The following is a 21918-nucleotide window of genomic DNA, read 5'->3' on the forward strand; positions in this document are numbered from 1 at the left end:
TGAGAAATAAACAAATGGTGATATGTACATATATTTAGCAATGCCCTCACACCAGGAAATAAGGAATGGCTCTGGTAGTGATAATGATGGATTTTATAGTGATATGGAAATGAAAATGGTATTTACTGCTGGTATTTATTGCTGTGCATTGGAAGGATATGGCAATGAAGCCATAAAGGGGATTGACCACTAGATGGCAATATGAAAGGAAACATACTTTCCTAGGTAAGACTGCCTCAAAGAAAGGAAACAAGAAAAAGAATAGGTGATCCCAGAGCCAAAACTGGTATTTTACCTGATGATGGGTAGAGGTGGGTAAGGATGGGCTGGGAAGGCAGGTACTAATGTTAGTAGTGTGTATGTGCAAAATTTCGGCGCTGTAGCTATTAAATTTAAGGGTTAAATCACGGAAAAAATTGGCGTGGGCTCCCGAGCAATTTTCTTCGCCAGAGTGGTAAAGCCAGTGACTGAGGGCAGATATTAATAGCCTGGAGAGGGTCCACGGTTATTGGCCCCCCTGGCTAAAAACATCTGCCCCCAGCCACCCCAGAAAAGGCACATCTGTAAGATGCGCCTATTCTGGCACTTGGCCACTCTCTTCCCACTCCCGTGTAGCTGTGGGATATGGGGTAATGAAGGGTTAATGTCACCTTGCTATTGTAAGGTGACATTAAGCCAGATTAATAATGGAGAGGCGTCAATTATGACACCTATCCATTATTAATCCCAGGCTCGAGGTCATATGAGGACATCCAGCAGAGGGCGCATCACCACGACTGAAGGTAACTACAGGTCATTGACCTACATTACCTTCATTCCCCGGGGTTTACAGGCAGGAGCGCAGCTGCATTATAGCAGAGCTCCTGCCTGTAAAATATTTTAACCCCTTCAGATGGACTTACATCGTGGGACGTTACAGATCTACGGAAGGTATGTATATTGTTGGTTTATTATTTATAATTTGTTACAGAACGATGGTCTTCAGGTGGATTGAGAGAGCAATAAAATATTACAACAACCTGTGTGTTTACTTCATTAAAATACTTTGCAATATTGTGTGTGTGTTTTTTTTAACCATTTCATACAATTGGATTAATAATATTCTCATATCATGTCTCATATCATGTCGGGTTTAGGCAGGAGAAATGAAAAGCCGGCAATTGAATTACCAGCTTTAGGGTTAGGAGTAGGGTTAGGGTTAGGGTTTGGATCCCTTTATCACCTTGATGGTGGGGGTGGCTTATCAGTGTGTATTCTTGTTTTTTTCTATTGAAACGCATGCATTTAAAACGCAACCAAACGCATGTGATTAAAAACGTATGCGTTTACATAGACAGCAATACGTTTTTTTGCCGCAAAAAAAGCCTCTAGAAATTACTACATATTGCATTTCTGCAACAAAACGCAAGCATAGAAAAGACGCATGCATCGTCAAATGCGGCAAAACGCATACAAAAAACACACTTAATGTTAAATATAGGAAAAAAAATGCATGCGTTTTTTTGCGGTAAAACGCAGCGGCAAAAAACGCAAATGTGAAACCAGCCTAAGCCGTTAGTACTTTTCTGCCTATCTTAACCACTCAGTCAGGATGAAGAAGGCAGGGAGTAAGGCACGTGGGCGTGGGCGTGGAACAGGGAGAGGACGTGGGGATTCTGCGCCAGCTGCGGGCACCGGTGACTCATCATCCCCCAGTTTCAGCAGGGAGCAGACCTTCATGCGCAGCTTTGTCGGAGCTCGCCTTACCCCGCTGCTGCAGGACGAACAAATTGAAGCCGTTGTCAGATGGATGGCAGCTAACGCATCGACTTCAATTAGTGCCACATCCTCTCAGGCACAAAGCACTGAAGAGCAACCATCTGTCTCTTCACCACCTGCCAAATTGCCCAGGCAGTCAGAGAGCCCAGGACAGGAGCCATCTCTACTTCTGTTCTCTGAATCTCTTGGCTTGGAAACAGGGGGCCAGCCAAGCAGCATTAGAGAATCAGAAGAAGAGGCTGTATGCAGTGATGCCCAACAGCTTTGTCTCTCTGAATCAGAAGAGGCGGGTGGGACAGTGCCTCCGGTTACAACTTCTCAGTACGCATCAGTGCTGGCTGCACAGTTAACACTTGCTGCCATGTTATTGGGGTTCAGTAACGTCAGCTGCTCCCCTGCTGTGTATCTGGCAAAACAAATCTGCTCCTCCTGCTGTCCTTGGGCTCTAACACTGCCAGTTGGTGCCTGGAAGTGCTGTCCGCACAGTCAACAGGCGCTCCTCTGTTATTGTGGTTCAGTAACGTCAGCTGTTCCCCAGCTGTGTGTGTGGCAATACCTCCAATCTGCTCCTCCTGCTGTCCCTGGGCTCTAACAGCGCCAGTTGGTGCCTGGAAGTGCTGGCTGCACAGTTAACACTTGCTGCCATGTTATTGGGGTTCAGTAATGTCAGCTGCTCCCCTGCTGTGTATCTGGCAAAACAAATCTGCTCCTCCTGCTGTCCTTGGGCTCTAACACTGCCAGTTGGTGCCTGGAAGTGCTGTCCGCACAGTCAACAGGCGCTCCTCTGTTATTGTGGTTCAGTAACGTCAGCTGTTCCCCAGCTGTGTGTGTGGCAATACCTCCAATCTGCTCCTCCTGCTGTCCCTGGGCTCTAACAGCGCCAGTTGGTGCCTGGAAGTGCTGGCTGCACAGTTAACACTTGCTGCCATGTTATTGGGGTTCAGTAACGTCAGCTGCTCCCCTGCTGTGTATCTGGCAAAACAAATCTGCTCCTCCTGCTGTCCTTGGGCTCTAACACTGCCAGTTAGTGCCTGGAAGTGCTGTCCGCACAGTCAACAGGCGCTCCTCTGTTATTGTGGTTCAGTAACGTCAGCTGTTCCCCAGCTTTGTGTGTGGCAATACCTCCAATCTGCTCCTCCTGCTGTCCCTGGGCTCTAACAGCACCAGTTCGTGCCTGGAAGTGCTGGCTGCACAGTTAACACTTGCTGCCATGTTATTGGGGTTCAGTAATGTCAGCTGCTCCCCTGCTGTGTATCTGGCAAAACAAATCTGCTCCTCCTGCTGTCCCTGGGCTCTAACACCGCCAGTTGGTGCCTGGAAGTGCTGTCCGCACAGTCAACAGTCACTCCTCTTTTATTGGGGTTCAGTAACGTCAGCTGCTCCCCTGCTGTGTATCTGGCAAAACAAATCTGCTCCTCCTGCTGTCCTTGGGCTCTAACACTGCCAGTTGGTGCCTGGAAGTGCTGTCCGCACAGTCAACAGGCGCTCCTCTGTTAATGTGGTTCAGTAACGTCAGCTGTTCCCCAGCTGTGTGTGTGGCAATACCTCCAATCTGCTCCTCCTGCTGTCCCTGGGCTCTAACACCGCCAGTTGGTGCCTGGAAGTGCTGGCTGCACAGTTAACACTTGCTGCCATGTTATTGGGGTTCAGTAATGTCAGCTGCTCCCCTGCTGTGTATCTGGCAAAACAAATCTGCTCCTCCTGCTGTCCCTGGGCTCTAACACCGCCAGTTGGTGCCTGGAAGTGCTGTCCGCACAGTCAACAGTCACTCCTCTTTTATTGGGGTTCAGTAACGTCAGCTGTTCCCCAGCTGTGTGTGCGGCAATACCTCCAATCTGCTCCTCCTGCTGTCCCTGGGCTCTAACACCGCCTGTTGATGCCTGGAAGTGCTGTCCGCACAGTCAACAGTCGCTCCTCTGTTATTGGGGTTCAGTAACGTCAGCTGTTCCCCAGCTGTGTGTGCAGCAATACCTCCAATCTGCTCCTCCTGCTGTCCCTGGGCTCTAACACCGCCAGTTGGTGCCTGGAAGTGCTGTCCGCACAGACAAGAGTCGCTCCTCTGTTATTGGGGTTCAGTAACGTCAGCTGTTCCCCAGCTGTGTGTGTGGCAATACCTCCAATCTGCTCCTCCTGCTGTCCCTGGGCTCTAACACCGCCAGTTGGTGCCTGGAAGTGCTGTCCGCACAGTCAACAGTCACTACTCTGTTATTGGGGTTCAGTACCATCAGCTGTTCCCCAGCTGTGTGTGCGGCAATACCTCCAATCTGCTCCTCCTGCTGTCCCTGGGCACTAACACCGCCAGTTGGTGCCTGGAAGTGCTGTCCGCACAGTCAACAGTCGCTCCTCTGTTATTGGTGTTCAGTAACATCAGCTGTTCCTGAGCTGTGTGTGCGGCAATACCTCCAATCTGCTCCTCCTGCTGTCCCTGGGCTCTAACACCGCCAGTTGGTGCCTGGAAGTGCTGTCCGCACAGTCAACAGTCGCTCCTCTGTTATTGGGGTTCAGTAACGTCAGCTTTTCCCCGGCTGTTTGTGCGGCAATACCTCCAATCTGCTCCTCCTGCTGTCCCTGGGCTCTAACACCGCCAGTTGGTGCCTGGAAGTGCTGTCCGCACAGTCAACAGTCGCTCCTTTGTTATTGGGGTTCAGTAACGTCAGCTGTTCCCCAGCTGTGTGTGCGGCAATACCTCCAATCTGCTCCTCCTGCTGTCCCTGGGCTCTAACACCGCCAGTTGGTGCCTGGAAGTGCTGTCCGCACAGTCAACAGTCGCTCCTCTGTTATTGGGGTTCAGTAACATCAGCTGTTCCCCAGCTGTGTGTGCAGCAATACCTCCAATCTGCTCCTCCTGCTGTCCCTGGGCTCTAACACCGCCAGTTGGTGCCTGGAAGTGCTGGCTGCACAGTTAACACTTGCTGCCGTGTTATTGGGGTTCAGTGACATCAGCTGCTCCCCTGCTGTGTATCCAGCAACGTGTCATGCGACCGCCACGCTGGCACAACTACTGAAATTTAAGGGAACCTGTCCCCCACCCCCCAGGCGTTTGTTACTGAAAGAGCCACCTTGTGCAGCAGCAATGCTGCACAAGGAAAAGGTGCCTCTGTTCGGTGTGCTCCTTGCAAACGCTGAACTAGACACTTATGAAATGTGTCCCAAAAACACCGTAAAACCGTCCCGGAGGTGGGACTTGCCTTTGTAATGTGACGCAGCACAGCCGTCATTCCTACCCCCTTGGCGCCGTGCGCTGCCTCCTCAGCGTTGTTTGATTCTGTCACTGAGCCTGCGCTGTTATGTTATCCCTTGGCCAGGCGCACTTTGCGCTGCCCGTCTTCTGACATCATTTGGTGTCAGGCAGGCTGCGCCTGTGCGGCCGCGCTGCCCGAGATCCCGCCTCGCAGTGTCTTCTGATTTAATCACACTGTGGGCCTGGGATCCATGGGCATGCACAGTGCATATCTTCACCTCAGGCTCTCACTCATCTCCCTCCACCTTCTTCAGACTGTGCGCCATCAGCTGATCCCTAATAGCATGCCACGGCCGTGACGCCACACAGTCTGAAGAAGCCGGAGGGAGGGGAGTGAGAGGCGAGGATATGCACTGTGCATGCCCATGGATCCCAGGCCTGCAGTGGGATTACATTAGATGACACTGCGAGGCGGTATGTCGGGCAGTGCGGCCGCACAGGCGCAGCCAGCCCAACACCAAATGATGTCAGAAGATGGGCAGCGCAAAGTGCGCCTGGCCAAGGGATAACATAACAGCGCAGGCTCCGTGACAGAATCAAACAACGCTGAGGAGGCGGCGCACGGCGCCAAGGGGGTAGGAATGATGGCTGTGCTGCGTCACATTACAAAGGCAAGTCCCACCTCCGGGACGGTTTTACTGTGTTTTTGGGACACATTTCAAAAGTGTCTAGTTCAGCGTTTGCAAGGAGCACAACGAACAGAGGCACCTTTTCCTTGTGCAGCATTGCTCCTGCACAAGGTGGCTCTTTCAGTAACAAACGCCTGGGGGGTGGGGGACTGGTTCCCTTAAATTTCAGGCGTTTGTATGTATAACAGCCACCTTGTAATGTTGCATTTGTACAAGGTGGCTTTCAGTTTTACTCCTTGCACACGCTGAACTAAACAAAGTTATAATAATATGTTTCCCCTGATAAAGTTCAACCGTCCCGGAGATGTGACTTTCCTTCGTAATGACACGCAGCAACTCCCTGGCCAGCATGCGCCACCTCCTTAGCGTTGTTTGAATCTGTCCTGGAGCCTGCGCTGTAATATTATCCCTTGGCCATCCGCAGTTAGCGCTGCCCGTCTTCTGACAACATTTGTAGTCAGGCTGGCTGCGCCTGTGTGGACGCGCTGCCCAAGATCACATGCCTCAGTGTCTTATTTGTTCTCACTGCGGTGCTGGGATTCATGGGAATGCGCTGTGCATATCTTCGCCTCTCACTCAACTCCTTCCGCCTTCTTCAGACTGTGCGGCTTCACGGCCGTGGCATGCGATAAGGGGTCAGCTGACGCCGCACAGTCTGAAGCAGGAGTAAGGACATGAGTGACAGGCGCCAATATTTCAATATTTACTGCACAAGGCCATGAATCCCAGCCCCGCAGTGTAAGTAAATCAGAAGACACTGCGGGGCTGGGATTCATGGCCTTGCGCAGTAACAGTGCATGTCCAAGGGATAACACAACATCGCAGACGACGGAACACAAAAAGCAACACTCAGGAGGCAGCGCCCAGCACCAAGGTGGTAATTGTCACAGCTGTGCTGAGTCTCATTAGGATGGAAAGTCCCGCCTCCAAGACAGTTTGACTGTATAAGGGGCTACATTTTATACGTGTTTCATTCAGCGTGTGCAAGGACTGAAATTAAAAGAGCAATCTTTTACTTGTGCAGCATTACTGCTGCACAAGGTGTCTCTTCTAGTTTGTAACACCTGAGGGGGGTTTAAAGGTTGCCTTTCAATTTGCTCCAATTAGGCTTCGGCCTACACTCTGCTCCTCCTGCTGTCCCTGGGCTCTAACACCGCCAGTTGGTGCCCGGAAGTGCTAGCTGCACAGAGAAAAACACCTGTCAATGTGTCAGTGGGGTTCAGCAACGCCAGCTGTTCCCCTGCTGTGTAGCTGGCAACGTGTCCTGCAAACGCCACGCAGACACAACAGATATTAAACTGCCTCCAGTGCAGGCTTCGGCCTACACTCTGCTCCTCCTGCTGACCCTGGGCTCTAATCCTGCCAGTTGGTGCCTGGAAGTGCTAGCTGCACAGAGAAAAACACCCGTCAATGTGTCAGTGGGGTTCAGCAACGCCAGCTGTGCCCCTGCTGTGTAGCCGGCAATGTGTCCTGCAAACGCCACGCAGACACAACAGATATTAAACTGCTTCCAGTGCAGGCTTCGGCCTACACTCTGCTCCTCCTGCTGACGCTGGGCTCTAACACCACCAGTTGGTGCTCGGAAGTGTTAGCTGCACAGAGAAAAACACCCGTCAATGTGTCAGTGGGGTTCAGTAACGCCAGCTGTGCCCCTGCTGTGTAGCCGGCATCGTGTCCTGCAAACGCCACGCAGACACAACAACTGAAATTAAAGGGAACCTGTCCCCCCAGGCGTTTGTATGTATAACAGCCACCTTGTACAGCAGTAATGCTGCATTTGTACAAGGTGGCTTCAGTTTTACTCCTTGCACACGCTGAACTAAACAAAGTTATAATAATATGTTTCCCCTGATAAAGTTCAACCGTCCCGGAGATGTGACTTTACTTCGTAATGACATGCAGCAACCCCCTAGCCAGCGTGTGCCACCTCCTTAGCGTTGTTGAATCTGTCCCGGAGCCTGCGCTGTAATGTTATCCCTTGGCCATCCACAGTTAGCGCTGCCCATCTTCTGACAACATTTGTAGTCAGGCTGGCTGCGCCTGTGCGGATGCGCTGCCCAAGATCACACGCCTCAGTGTCTTATTTGTTCTCACTGCGGTGCTGGGATTCATGGGAATGCGCTGTGCATATCTTTGCCTCCACTCATCTCCTTCCGCCTTCTTCAGACTGTGCGGCTTTACGGCCGTGACATGCGATAAGGGGTCAGCTGACGCCGCACAGTCTGAAGCAGGAGTAAGGACATGAGTGACAGGCGCCGATATTTACTGCACAAGGCCATGAATCCCAGCCACACAGTGTAAGTAAATCAGAAGACACTGCGGGGCTGGGATTCATGGCCTTGCGCAGTAACAGCGCTTGTCCAAGGGATAACACAACATCGCAGATGACGGAACACAAAAAAGCAACACTCAGGAGGCAGCGCCCAGCACCAAGGTGGTAATTTTCACAGCTGTGCTGCGTCTCATTAAGATGGAAAGTCCCGCCTCCAAGACAGTTTGACTGTATAAAGGGCCGCATTATATATGTGTTTCATTCAGCGTGTGCAAGGACCGAAATTAAAAGAGCAATCTTTTACTTGCGCAGCATTACTGCTGCACAAGGTGGCTCTTCTAGTTTGTAACACCTGAGGGGGGTTTAAAAGTTGCCTTTCAATTTGCTCCAATTAGGCTTCGGCCTACACTCTGCTCCTCCTTGATTCCCTGGGCTCTAACACCGCCAGTTGGTGCCCGGTAGTGCTGGCTGCACAGAGAAAAACACCCGCCACTGTGTCAGTGGGGTTCAGCAACGCCAGCTGTTCCCCTGCTGTGTAGCCAGCTGTTATGGTCTGGTGATTAAGGAGCGACATGCGACTAGCTCTGAGCAGGTGGTAACTATACCGACCGCAGTTCCTAATCTTAACACAGACACTAGCAGTAGCCGTGGGATGTTCCTGTCACTCCCTGGACACCTCGTCACAGCCGGAGAACTAGCTACCCCTAAAGGTAGAAACAGGAAAGCTATCTTGCCTCAGAGAAAATCCACAAAGGATAGGACAGCCCCCCACAAATAATGACTGTGAGAGGAGAAGGAAATGACATACGTAGTATGAAACAAGATTTAGCAAAGGAGGCCACTATTAGCTAGACAGAATTAGTACAGAACAGAAAACTGTGCGGTCAGTAATAAAAACTAGAAAAAGTCCATCGCAGAGAAATGCAAAAATCTCCACACCTGACTAAAGGTGTGGAGGGCAAACTCTGCTACCCAGAGCTTCCAGCTTAGCTAAATAGATCCATACTGATAAGCTGGACAAATGAGCAAAACATAGAAAATGCCAAACAACAAAGTCCAAAACAAGTGAACTGCAAAATGACAAGCAAGGACTTAGCTTTGCTGAAATGGTCAGAGTGGCAGGGAAATCCTCAGAGAGCCATGACTCCAAGCTCAACAATTGACAACTGGCATTGAATTAAGGAAAAGGCCAGACTAATATAGCCGAGCCAGAAAGACGATCAGTGAGAACAGCTGCTGATGCTAAATCCAAGAAGCAGCCATACCACTCAAAACCACAGGAGGGAGCCAAGAGCGGAATTCACAACAGTACCCCCCCCTTGAGGAGGGGTCACCGAACCCTCACCAGAGCCCCCAGGCCGATCAGGATGAGCCAAATGGAAAGCATGAACCAAATCGGCGGCATGGACTTCGGAGGCAACCACCCAAGAATTATCCTCCTGGCCATAACCCTTCCACTTGACAAGATACTGAAGCCTCCGCCTCGAAAAACGAGAATCCAAAATTTTCTCAACCACATAATCCAACTCCCCCTCAACCAGCACCGGGGCAGGAGGATCAACAGATGGAACAACGGGTACCACATATCTCCGCAACAAAGATCTATGAAAAACATTGTGGATGGCAAAAGAGGCTGGAAGGGCCAAACGAAAAGACACTGGATTGATAATCTCAGAAATCTTATAAGGTCCAATAAACCGAGTCTTGAACTTAGGGGAAGAAACCTTCATAGGAACATGACGAGAGGCTAACCAGACCCAATCCCCCACACGAAGCCGAGGACCAACACACCGACGGCGGTTAGCAAAACGCTGAGCCTTTTCCTGGGACCATGTCAAATTGTTTACCACATGAGTCCAAATCTGCTGCAACCTGTCCATCACAGAATCCACACCAGGACAATCAGAAGGCTCAACCTGCCCTGAAGAAAAACGAGGATGGAAACCAAAATTACAAAAGAAAGGCGAAACCAAAGTAGCCGAACTGGCCCGATTATTAAGGGCAAACTCGGCCAATGGCAAGAAAGCCACCCAATCATCCTGCTTAGCAGACACAAAGCATCTCAAATAGGTTTCCAAGGTTTGATTAGTTCGCTCAGTTTGGCCATTTGTCTGAGGATGGAACGCCGAAGAAAAAGACAAATTAATGCCCATCTTAGCACAAAAGGCCCGCCAAAACCTGGAAACAAACTGGGAACCTCTGTCAGACACAATATTCTCTGGAATGCCATGCAAACGAACCACATGCTGAAAAAATAATGGAACCAAATCAGAGGAGGAAGGCAATTTAGGCAAAGGTACCAAATGGACCATTTTAGAGAACCGGTCACAAACCACCCAGATAACAGACATCCTCTGGGACACAGGAAGATCCGAAATAAAATCCATGGAAATATGCGTCCAAGGCCTCTCCGGGACAGGCAAAGGCAAAAGCAACCCACTAGCGCGTGAACAGCAAGGCTTAGCCCGGGCACAAGTCCCACAGGACTGCACAAAAGAACGCACATCCCGCAACAAGGAAGGCCACCAAAAGGACCTAGCAACCAAATCTCTGGTACCAAAAATCCCAGGATGACCGGCCAACACAGAACAATGGACCTCAGAAATTACCTTACTTGTCCAATCTATCAGGAACAAACAGCTTCCCCACAGGACAGCGGTCAGGTTTATCAGCCTGAAATTCCTGAAGCGCCCGCCGCAAATCAGGGAAGATGGCAGACAGGATCACCCCTTCCCTAAGAATGCCAACCGGCTCAAGGACTCCAGGAGAATCAGGCAAAAAACTCCTAGAGAGGGCATCCGCCTTAACATTCTTAGATCCTGGAAGATATGAGACCGCAAAATCAAAACGGGAGAAAAACAGGGACCACCGAGCCTGTCTAGGGTTCAGCCGTTTGGCCGACTCGAGGTAAATCAGATTCTTATGATCGGTCAAGACCACAATGCGGTGCTTGGCTCCCTCAAGCCAATGTCGCCATTCCTCAAATGCCCACTTCATAGCCAACAACTCCCGATTGCCGACATCATAATTGCGTTCCGCAGGCGAAAACTTTCGGGAAAAGAAGGCACATGGCTTCATCAAGGAACCATCAGAATTCCTCTGTGACAAAACGGCCCAAGCCCCAATCTCAGAAGCGTCAACCTCAACCTGAAAAGGAAGAGAAACATCCGGCTGACGCAAGACAGGGGCAGAAGTAAATCGGCGTTTAAGCTCCTGAAAGGCCTCAACAGCCTCAGAGGACCAATTAGTCACATCAGCGCCTTTCTTCGTCAAATCGGTCAGGGGTTTAACCACACTAGAGAAGTTGGCAATGAAACGGCGATAAAAATTAGCAAAGCCCAAAAATTTCTGAAGGCTCTTCACAGATGTGGGTTGAATCCAGTCATGAATGGCTTGGACCTTAACAGGATCCATTTCTATAGACGAAGGAGAAAAAATAAACCCCAAAAAAGAGACCTTCTAAACTCCAAATAGGCACTTAGACCCCTTCACAAATAGAGCATTATCACGAAGGATCTGGAATACCATCCTGACCTGCTTCACATGAGACTCCCAATCATTGGAAAAAATCAAAATATCATCCAAATACATAATCAAGAATTTGTCAAGATAATTGCGGAAAATATCATGCATAAAGGACTGAAATACAGAAGGAGCATTAGAAAGCCCTAAAGGCATCACCAGGTATTCAAAATGGCCTTCGGGCATATTAAATGCAGTTTTCCATTCGTCACCCTGTTTAATATGAACAAGATTATATGCCCCTCGAAGGTCAATCTTGGTAAACCAACTAGCCCCCTTAATCCGAGCAAACAAATCAGAGAGCAAAGGTAAAGGGTATTGGAATTTGACCGTGATCTTATTAAGAAGACGATAATCAATACAGGGTCTCAAGGAGCCATCCTTCTTGGCAACAAAAAAGAATCCCGCTCCCAATGGTGATGAAGACGGCCGAATATGCCCCTTCTCTAAAGACTCCTTTACATAGCTCCGCATGGCTGCATGCTCTGGCACAGACAGATTGAAAAGTCGGCCCTTAGGGAACTTACAGCCAGGAATCAAGTCAATAGCACAATCACAGTCCCTATGTGGAGGAAGGGAACTGGACTTGGGCTCATCAAATACATCCTGGAAATCTGACAAAAATTCAGGAACATCAGAAGAGGGGGAAGAGGAAATTGACATTAAAGGAACGTCACTATGTACCCCTTGACAACCCCAACTAGTCACAGACATTGATTTCCAATCCAGCACTGGATTGTGTACTTGTAACCATGGAAAACCCAGTACAACAACATCATGTAAATTATGCAACACCAGAAAACGACAATCTTCCTGATGTGCTAGAGCCATGCACATAGTCAGCTGAGTCCAATACTGAGGTTTATTCTTGGCCAACGGTGTAGCATCAATACCCCTTAAGGGTATGGGACTCTGCAAAGGCTGCAAAGAAAAACCACAGCACCTAGCGAATTCTAAGTCCATTAAGTTCAGAGCAGCGCCCGAATCCACAAATGCCACGACAGAAAAAGATGACAATGAGCAAATCAGGGTCACAGACAGGAGAAACTTAGGCTGCACAGTACTAATGGTAACAGATCTAGCGACCCTCTTAATACGCTTAGGGCAATCAGAAATAGCATGAGCAGAATCCCCACAGTAAAAACACAGCCCATTCTGACGTCTGTATCCCCTCTGTTCCACTCTAGTCAAAATCCTATCACATTGCATAGGCTCAGGACTCTGCTCAGAGGACGCTGCCATATGGTGCACCACTTTGCGTTCGCGCAGGCGCCGATCAATTTGAATGGCCAGAGACATAGACTCGCTCAAACCAACAGGCGTGGGGAACCCCACCATAATATCCTTAAGGGCTTCAGAAAGACCCTTTCTGAAAATTGCTGCCAGAGCATCCTCATTCCATTTAGTGAGCACAGACCATTTTCTAAATTTCTGGCAGTATAATTCTGCCGCTTCCTGACCCTGACACAGGGCCAACAGTGTTTTCTCAGCATGCTCTACAGAGTTAGGTTAGTCATACAATAATCCGAGCGTTTGAAAAAATGCATCTACATTAAGCAATGCCAGATCCCCTGACTCAAGGGAGAATGCCCAGTCCTGAGGGTCACCACGCAGCAGAGAAATAACTATTTTTACTTGCTGAATGGGGTCACCAGAGGAACGGGGTTTCAGAGCAAAAAACAATTTGCAGTTATTTTTAAAGTTCAAAAACTTAGTTCTATCCCCGTAAAACAAATCCGGAGTAGGAATTCTAGGCTCTAAGGCCGGAGTCTGAACAACATAATCTTGAATACTCTGTACTCTTGCAGCAAGCTGATCCACACGAGAAAACAACCCCTGAACATCCATGCCCGCATCCAAATCCTGAATCACCCAGAGATTAAGAGGAAGGAAAAAGACAAAACAGACTAAAGAAAAAAAAAAAAAGGCTCAGAACTCTTTTTCTTTTCCTTCTTTTGAGATGCATTCAGCTCATTTTTGGCCAGTTGTACTGTTATGGTCTGGTGATTAAGGAGCGACATGCGACTAGCTCTGAGCAGGAGGTAACTATACCGACCGCAGTTCCTAATCTTAACACAGACACTAGCAGTAGCCGTGGATGTTCCTGTCACTCCCTGGACACCTCGTCACAGCCGGAGAACTAGCTTCCCCTAAAGGTAGAAACAGGAAAGCTATCTTGCCTCAGAGAAAATCCACAAAGGATAGGACAGCCCCCCACAAATAATGACTGTGAGAGGAGAAGGAAATGACATACATAGTATGAAACAAGATTTAGCAAAGGAGGCCACTACTAGCTAGACAGAATTAATACAGAACAGAAAACTGTGCGGTCAGTAATAAAAACTAGAAAAAGTCCACCGCAGAGAAATGCAAAAATCTCCACACCTGACTAAAGGTGTGGAGGGCAAACTCTGCTGCCCAGAGCTTCCAGCTTAGCTAAATAGATCCATACTGATAAGCTGGACAAATGAGCAAAACATAGAAAATGCCAAACAACAAAGTCCACAACAAGTGAACTGCAAAAAGACAAGCAAGGACTTAGCTTTGCTGAAATGGTCAGAGTGGCAGGGAAATCCTCAGAGAGCCATGACTCCAAGCTCAACAATTGACAACTGGCATTGAATTAGGGAAAAGGCCAGACTAATATAGCCGAGCCAGAAAGACGGTCAGTGAGAACAGCTGCTGATGCTAAATCCAAGAAGCAGCCATACCACTCAAAACCACAGGAGGGAGCCCAAGAGCAGAATTCACAAAAATGCTACTTATAACCACCGGAGGGAGCCCAAGAGCGGAATTCACAACAGCCGGCATCGTGTCCTGCAAACGCCACGCAGACACAACGGACCTCCAAATGCCTCCAGTGCAGGCTTCGGCCTACACTCTGCTGCCCCTGCTGCCCCTTTGCTCCAACACCGCTAGTTGGGGCTCTAGGACGACAATCTTGAATAGATCCAAAAAACTCATTAAACCGCACCCTATACCCATATGGCTTCCATAAGCCTAGTAGCGCACGTCAATGCCAGGGGGTCAACCCAGCTACAAAGTCTTGATAAAGGTTGTTATACCGAAACGTCGCCCCAGATGGCAGATTAAATTTGTAAGTTATTTTTTCACTGATCATTGTGGCGCTGTCTTCTCTTTTGATATGGATTGGACAATCTTGAATAGGTCCCCATCCTGGTTCCAGTACTGTCAGCTGGTTCTGGGTAGAGCCTTTGGCTTAGGTGCCTCCTTCTGGGTATCCAAGTTCTACCAATGTCAGGTGGTCCTTGGTAGTGCTTCCAGGCACAGGTACCTCCTGCTTAGTAACCGGGTTCCAGTAGCGTCAGCTGGTCCTCGGTAGTTCCATTGGCTCTTGGATCTTCGGCTACCCATCCGGGTTCCAGTACCGTCAGCTGGTTCTCGGCAGTGTCTTTTTCTCTTGTACCTTCTGCTCCCCATCCTGGTTCCAGTACCGTCAGCTGGTTCCAGGCAGAGCCTTTGGCTTAGGTGCCTCCTTCTGGGTATCCGAGTTCCACCAACGTCAGGTGGTCCTTGGTAGTGCTTTCAGGCACGGGTACCTCCTGCTTAGTAACCGGGTTCCAGTAACGTCAGCTGGTCCTCGTTAGTTCCATTGGCTCCTGGACCTTCGGCTACCCATCCGGGTTCCAGTACCGTCAGCTTGTTCTTGGCAGTGTCTTTTGCTCTTGTACCTTCTGCTCCCCATCCTGGTTCCAGTACCGTCAGCTGGTTCCGGGCAGAGCCTTTGGCTTAGGTGCCTCCTTCTGGGTATCCGAGTTCCACCAACGTCAGGTGGTCCTTGGTAGTGCTTTCAGGCACGAATACCTCCTGCTTAGTAACCGGGTTCCAGTAACGTCAGCTGGTCCTCGGTAGTTCCATTGGCTCTTGGACCTTCGGCTAGCCATCCGAGTTCCAGTTCCATCAGCTGGTTCTCGGCATTTTCTCAGCCTTCTTGTACCTTCTGCTACATTTCCAAGTTCAAGACCCTAAAGACGATGACCCAGAAGACCACCCTGTTATGATCCGGTGGTAGGATCTCAAAACTGACCTGACACATAGGACCAGAATATAGGACAAGTTCTGGGGATGTGGAAGCTATACTGACCGCAATCCTGATCCTATCCACAAACACTAAAGGCAGCTGTGGTGCGTTCCTAAAATCCTAGACGCCTCGTTCACAGCCTGAGAAACTGGCTACCCCTAGAGAGAAAGCAAAGACCTCACTTGCCTCAGAGAAATGACCCCAAAGTTTTAGTCAGCCCCCCACAAATAATAACGGTGAGTTAAGGGGAAAAGACAAACGTATAAATGAAACAGGTTCAGCAAATGAGGCCCGCTAACACTAGATAGACTGAAAATAGATAGGAGTCTGTGCGGTCAGTACAAAAACTATCAAAAATAAACCACGCAGAGAATACAAGAACCCCCACACCGACTCACGATGTGAGGGGCGCACTCTGCACCCCAGAACTAACCAGCAAGCGAAAAATCACATATAAGCAAGCTGGACTGAACTCATCATATACAGAGAAACGTTTTCAAGGAAATAATGAGCAACATGAACAAACAAACTTAACTTCTCCAGCAGGAGACTGGTCACAAGGAATATTCAGGAGCTCTCAGAAACAGGACTGAATACACCGACAGCAGGCAACAAATGAAGGGCCAGGTGAATTAAATAGGCCCAGCATAGCAGGAAATGAAGAAGCTGAGCCCAGCCAAGACCAGCCATATCGCTAAAGGCCACCAGAGGGAGCCCCAGAACAAACTCACACAATACCGCTCATGACCACAGGAGGGAGCCCGAGAACGGAATTCACAACACCACCCCTAAGATGACGACGACACCAGAGATGACAACCACTGAGATGACGACCCTGGAGACGATGACCCTGATGACCACCCCGATGACGATGACCCCGATGACGACGATGACGACACCGGAGACGACGACACTGGAGACAACGACATGGAAGACCGAGAAGCAGAAGAACAAGAGGCTGCAGAACAAAGAGCAGAAGAACATTAAGCATAAGACTAAATGGAACGCCCCCAGATGCAGGGCCGCGGGGTACTCGGTACCGGGCTTCTCTGTCTCGGTGCTGGGGTCGTCACGGTGGCTAGACGCGGTCCGTGACCCTGCTAAGGGGCGTCCAATGAAAGGTGTAGGTGGTGGTGCATGGTGCAGTTCGCGGTGAATAACGAGGACACAGGGTTGCAGTCTCTACCTCTTTACTGAAGGCTTCAAAGTCCTCAATCCAGAGTACGGTTAATAGGGCTGCAAGAGACCGTCCGGTCCAATGGCACCTCCAGAGTTCCCTTTGCAGGTGGAAATCTGTGCCTACCTTCTAGCGCCTGTGGGTTGTAGTACTTCACTGCTGAGCACCACGGGATAGTCCTCACAACTGTTGTGTCTGTTTCTGATGTTCTTCTCCGTCCCCCAGATGATATGGATAGGATGTTCCGGCGGCAGCCTGGAGCACGATACACCGCTGAACGCCTCGAGCCATCCAGCCGACCTCCCTCCTCCACCGGGTATAGGTCACTGCGTCTCCGGGCTCCAAATTGCGGTCTTTGTCATATCTTCCATCGCAGGGCTCCACTTCCTTCCGGTCAACACGGACCTGCAGCGGCTCCCCAATTTCTTGAATGACTCCCCTTCCTTCCCGAGGGTTAAAGAATACCACCACACCCCAGTGCGACGGTGGGACCGCCTCAGCACTCGTCAGGTCGATCTGGACCGCAGGTTGGGGTCTATTTCTCCACGCCGTCATCAGGCGCCGCAAGTGTTCTGCCTCCGGCAGGATCCTCAGGCCCTGTGCCTGCAGCTCACACTCTGCCGCGGCCGGGGTAGAGGAAGCGGGGGACACCGGAGATAGGCGGACCTCCGTGGGCTGGTCCAGCCGAGAGATCACGCGATCGTTGGCCTCCCGGCGGTGCGCTACCCGCCGGGCCTCGGCTGCAGCCACACACTCCTCGGATGGCGGCCAGTTGGGTCTGCCCAGCGGTAACTCCGTAAGGGCCAGTCCCTGTAACGAAGGCGGATCTGGGGCTGTGACGGGTAATGCAGCCTCATGCTGGATCGGGCCGTCCACATGCGGTGCTTCCGACGTCACCATCTTTGCCTCCTCCGTGATGTCCTCTTCCCGCGCTCTCTTTCGTGGGCGGCCCCGTCTCCATGATCTCCACCCTCCAAAGAGGATGAGAAGGCGGACCTCAGCCGCTGACGGACACGTCCTCAGGATACAGAAGTATTTTGATTGGGCGGCCATCGTCTTTCGCGCCCTTCACCTTGTCTACGCCCACTTCCACGCCCTTCTTTTTCTCCTGCGCTCTCCTTAGCGCTGTAATGGCGGCGGTTTTGGCGGGAACTTTTGGTGATAACAGCAATGCACAGTCTTTGCAATAAGTCACAGTCCAAGCACAATAGATCACAGTTCCAAGGCACACATGACCTGATTCTTCAGGCTTGAGTAGATCCTGTTTGTGACGCCAAGTTTGGAGCGCCCCCAGACGCAGGGCCGTGGGGTACTCGGTACCGGGCTTCTCTGTCTCGGTGCTGGGGTCGTCAAGGTGGCTAGACCTGGTCCATGACCCTGCTAAGGGGCGTCCAATGAAAGGTGTAGGTGGTGGTGCGTAGTGCAGTTCGCGGCTTCAAAGTCCTCAATCCAGAGTACGGTTAACAGGGCTGCAAGAGACCGGCCGGTCCGATGGCACCTCCAGAGTTCCCTTTGCAGGTGGAAATCTGTGCCTACCTTCTAGCGCCTGTGTGTTGTAGTACTTCCCTGCTGAGCACCACGGGATAGTCCTCACAACTGTTGTGTCTGATGTTCTTCTCCGTCCCCCAGATGATTTGGATAGGACGCACCCGTATGACGGGAAGGCCTGGAGTTCTTCCGGGACCCTAGCGTCGCCCCTCTCCCACAATTGCCCCCTATGTCTTCTTAGGTGATTTTGGTGAGACAGCCAACCTAAAATCAACTGTCCTGCCTCTGTTTGAAGTATTGCTTGGAGCCTAATACTTCCTCGGCGTTCTGGCCACCGGCTAGGCGCCTCAATAGGATGTTGCCTCGATCTTACAGCACGACTCCTATTGGTGTTATTTCCTTTTTGCTTTGATCTCGTTTCTCACTCTCCACAATAAACCTCGCTTCTTTGCCTTTCTTGAGATACCGCCGCGATGTAGTGCAGGCGCGGTTCCTTAATGTTCTTTTCTGTTCGCTAGGCCTCTGTCAGGATCCCACCCCTGACAGGGACACCCTGAATCTTCCCCTGCAACACCCTCTGCCACAGGATGTTGCCTGGTTCCAACCCAGTCAGCTTCTGTCTAACTTTCTATCTAACCCCCAGTTTTACCAGATTGTGAGGAGTGGCCTAATACATAGCGCCCTTAGCTCCCCCTGGAGGCCAGACTATGAAGTGTATTGGTGTCTGTGATACCTGGTCAGGTGAACTCCTTTAGTGCCATCAGACGTACCATCACTCCCCTTAGCGGCAGAGCGATGTTACTGCAACGACCAGGTCTCTGGGGCGCTGCATAAACATCAGAGCAAAAGATATAATGTAAATTATAATCAGAAGAAGACTAAGCAGTGTATGGGGGTGAGTCCGTTCCTCCTCGTGGTGCCCCTGGATAAAGCCTGCTGCTGCAGGCCAAACTGAATGCGGACAAATCCTGTTTTAAATATTTTGCGACAGGCAGAACGGAAGGTGTAATCTTCAAACTTTGATAGATAACAAGTACAGGAATGCCTGTCAAACATAAGATTTTGATGAATAAGAGGAATGTGAAGGAGATTATGAACTTGAATATGGAGAAGAATAAGAGTTGAATGAGAAGAATATGAAGATTTTTTTTAAAAAGAATAATAGGAAGAAGGTGAAGAAGAAGAGGAATAAGGTGGAGAAGAAGTTGATGAAAAAGATGCTGCTGCTGAGGATGATGAAGTAGAAAGTGTGTTAGAAGTTAAAAAAAGGTGCAGAGCATGGAAGTAGAGAAACATAAATATCTGACAAAATCTAAAAAATCCAAACATAGTCAAAATCTTTGTAACTCCGAACGTCTTAAAAAATTTGTAATTCCTGCTATTCCATTTGAATGGGCTAAACCTCTATGCATTTAATGTCCCCTCCACCTTCTCCGATACATTCTACGTTAGTCTTAGTTGTTTTCCTTCATGTGGAATTAGGCTACAAGGAAATAAAGGGTTTATTTTAATTCCGATATTTTGCTCCCATTGACTTGCATTGGTATCGGGTATCGGTATCGGCGAGATCCGATATTTTGCCGGTATCGGCTGATCCAATCCGATACCGATACTTTCGAATATCGGAAGGTATCGCTCAACACTAGTTATGGAGAAACCAATATAATTACACAAAATTTGGGTTTATGAACATTTTTTCCAATCCAATGACTAATTCTTATATTTTCTTTCACTCTGTTTTAAAAAAACACTTCTATTTTTTAACCATCATGTATGGATTTTGTACAACTGTGCTTCAAAATACGTACAAGTGAAATGAACAAGAAAAATCTTTATTGCAGCCAAAAATGTACACAATATTCTTTATAAAAATGTATTGGAAATACATTCTGCCACTTTATTGGAAATTAATTCTTGCACATTTCTCTTTTCTCTTCAAAGCTTCTCTTGAAACCCTTTACTGTATCTACCTACAGATCCTGTGGATCTCCTCTGTGAAGCATCCAGCAGTAGTCCCCCATCATGTTCATGTTCCATCTATCTTGGTATTGTCCATCTCCTTGATATCCTCCTTGCTCTTTGCTAGCAGTACCAAGGTTTTCAGAAAAGTAGTCCAAATGGGAATGTAAAAAAATGTAACTTCAAATTTATCAGACAACTCAAGGTTTTAAAACATTTCAGCATATGTTGCATCTTTGAAGTTACCTAAACATTTCTTCACAACTTCTTTAACTCCTCCCCGAAGCATGTTTTCACCTTCCTGACCAGGCCAATTTTTACAATTCTGACCACTGCCACTTTATGAGGTCATAACTGTGGAACACTTCAGAAGATCCCAGTGAGTCTGAGAAGGTTTTCTCAAGACATATTGTACTTTATGATAGTTGTAAAATTTCTTTGATATGATTTGCATTTATTTGTTGTTAAAAACGGAAATTTGGTAAAAATTTCGCAATTTTCAAACTTTAAATTTTTATGCCCTTAAATCAGAGAGTCATATTGCACAACATAGTTAATAAATAACATTTTCCACATGTCTACTTTACATCAGCACAATTTTGTAAAAATAATTTTTTTGTTAGGAAGTTATAAGGGTTAGGCCGGGGTCACACTACAGCATAATACGGACAAGTGCTAAGCGATAAAAAATCGCATAGCACTCGGACCAATGTTAACCCCTTACTGACATCGGACGGGATAGTACGTCCGATGTCAGCTCCCCTGCTTTGATGCAGGGCACCGCGGTGAGCCCGCATCAAAGCCGGGACATGTCAGCTGTTTTGAACAGCTGACATGTGCCCGCAATAGCGGCGGGTGAAATCGCGATTCACCCGCCGCTATTAACTAGTTAAATGCCGCTGTCAAACGCAGACAGCGGCATTTAACTACCGCATCCGGCTGGGCGGCCGGATATGAGCGCATCGCCGACCCCCGTCACATGATCGGAGGTCGGTGATGCTTCTCCATTGTAACCATAGAGGTCCTTGAGACCACTATGGTTACTGATCGCTGGTAGCTGTGAGCGCCACCCTGTGGTCGGCGCTCACAGCACACCCGATTTTCGACTACATAGCAGCGAACAGCAGATCGCTGCTATGTAGCAGAGGCGATCGTGCTGTGCCTGCTTCTAGCCTCCCATGGAGGCTATTGAAGAATGGCAAAAGTTAAAAAAAAAAGTTAAAAAAAATGTGAAAAAAATAAAAAAAATATAAAAGTTTAAATCACCCCCCTTTCGCCCCAATCAAAATAAATCAATAAAAAAAATCAAATCTACACATATTTTGTATCACCACGTTCAGAATCGCCCGATCTATCAATAAAAAAAGCATTAACCTGATCGCTAAACGGCGTAACGAGAAAAAAAATCGAAACGCCAGAATTACGTTTTTTTGGTCACCATGACATTGTATTAAAATGCAATAACGGGCGATCAAAAGAACTTATCTGCACCGAATTGGAATCATTAAAAACGCCAGCTCGGCACGCAAAAAATAAGCCCTCAACCGACCCCAGATCTTGAAAAATGGAGACGCTACGAGCATCGGAAAATGGCGCAATTTTTTTTTTTTTTAGCAAAGTTTGGAATTTTTTTTCACCACTTAGGTAAAAACTAACCTAGTCATGTTAGGTGTCTATGAACTCGTAATGACCTGGAGAATCATAACGGCAGGTTAGTTTTAGCATTTAGTGAACTTAGCAAAAAAGCCAAGCAAAAAACAAGTGTGGGATTGCACTTTTTTTGCAATTTCACCGCACTTGGAATTTTTTTCCCGTTTTCTAGTACATGAC

The sequence above is a fragment of the Ranitomeya variabilis genome, chromosome 2, assembly GCF_051348905.1.
Source record: "Ranitomeya variabilis isolate aRanVar5 chromosome 2, aRanVar5.hap1, whole genome shotgun sequence".
NCBI lineage: Eukaryota > Metazoa > Chordata > Amphibia > Anura > Dendrobatidae > Ranitomeya > Ranitomeya variabilis.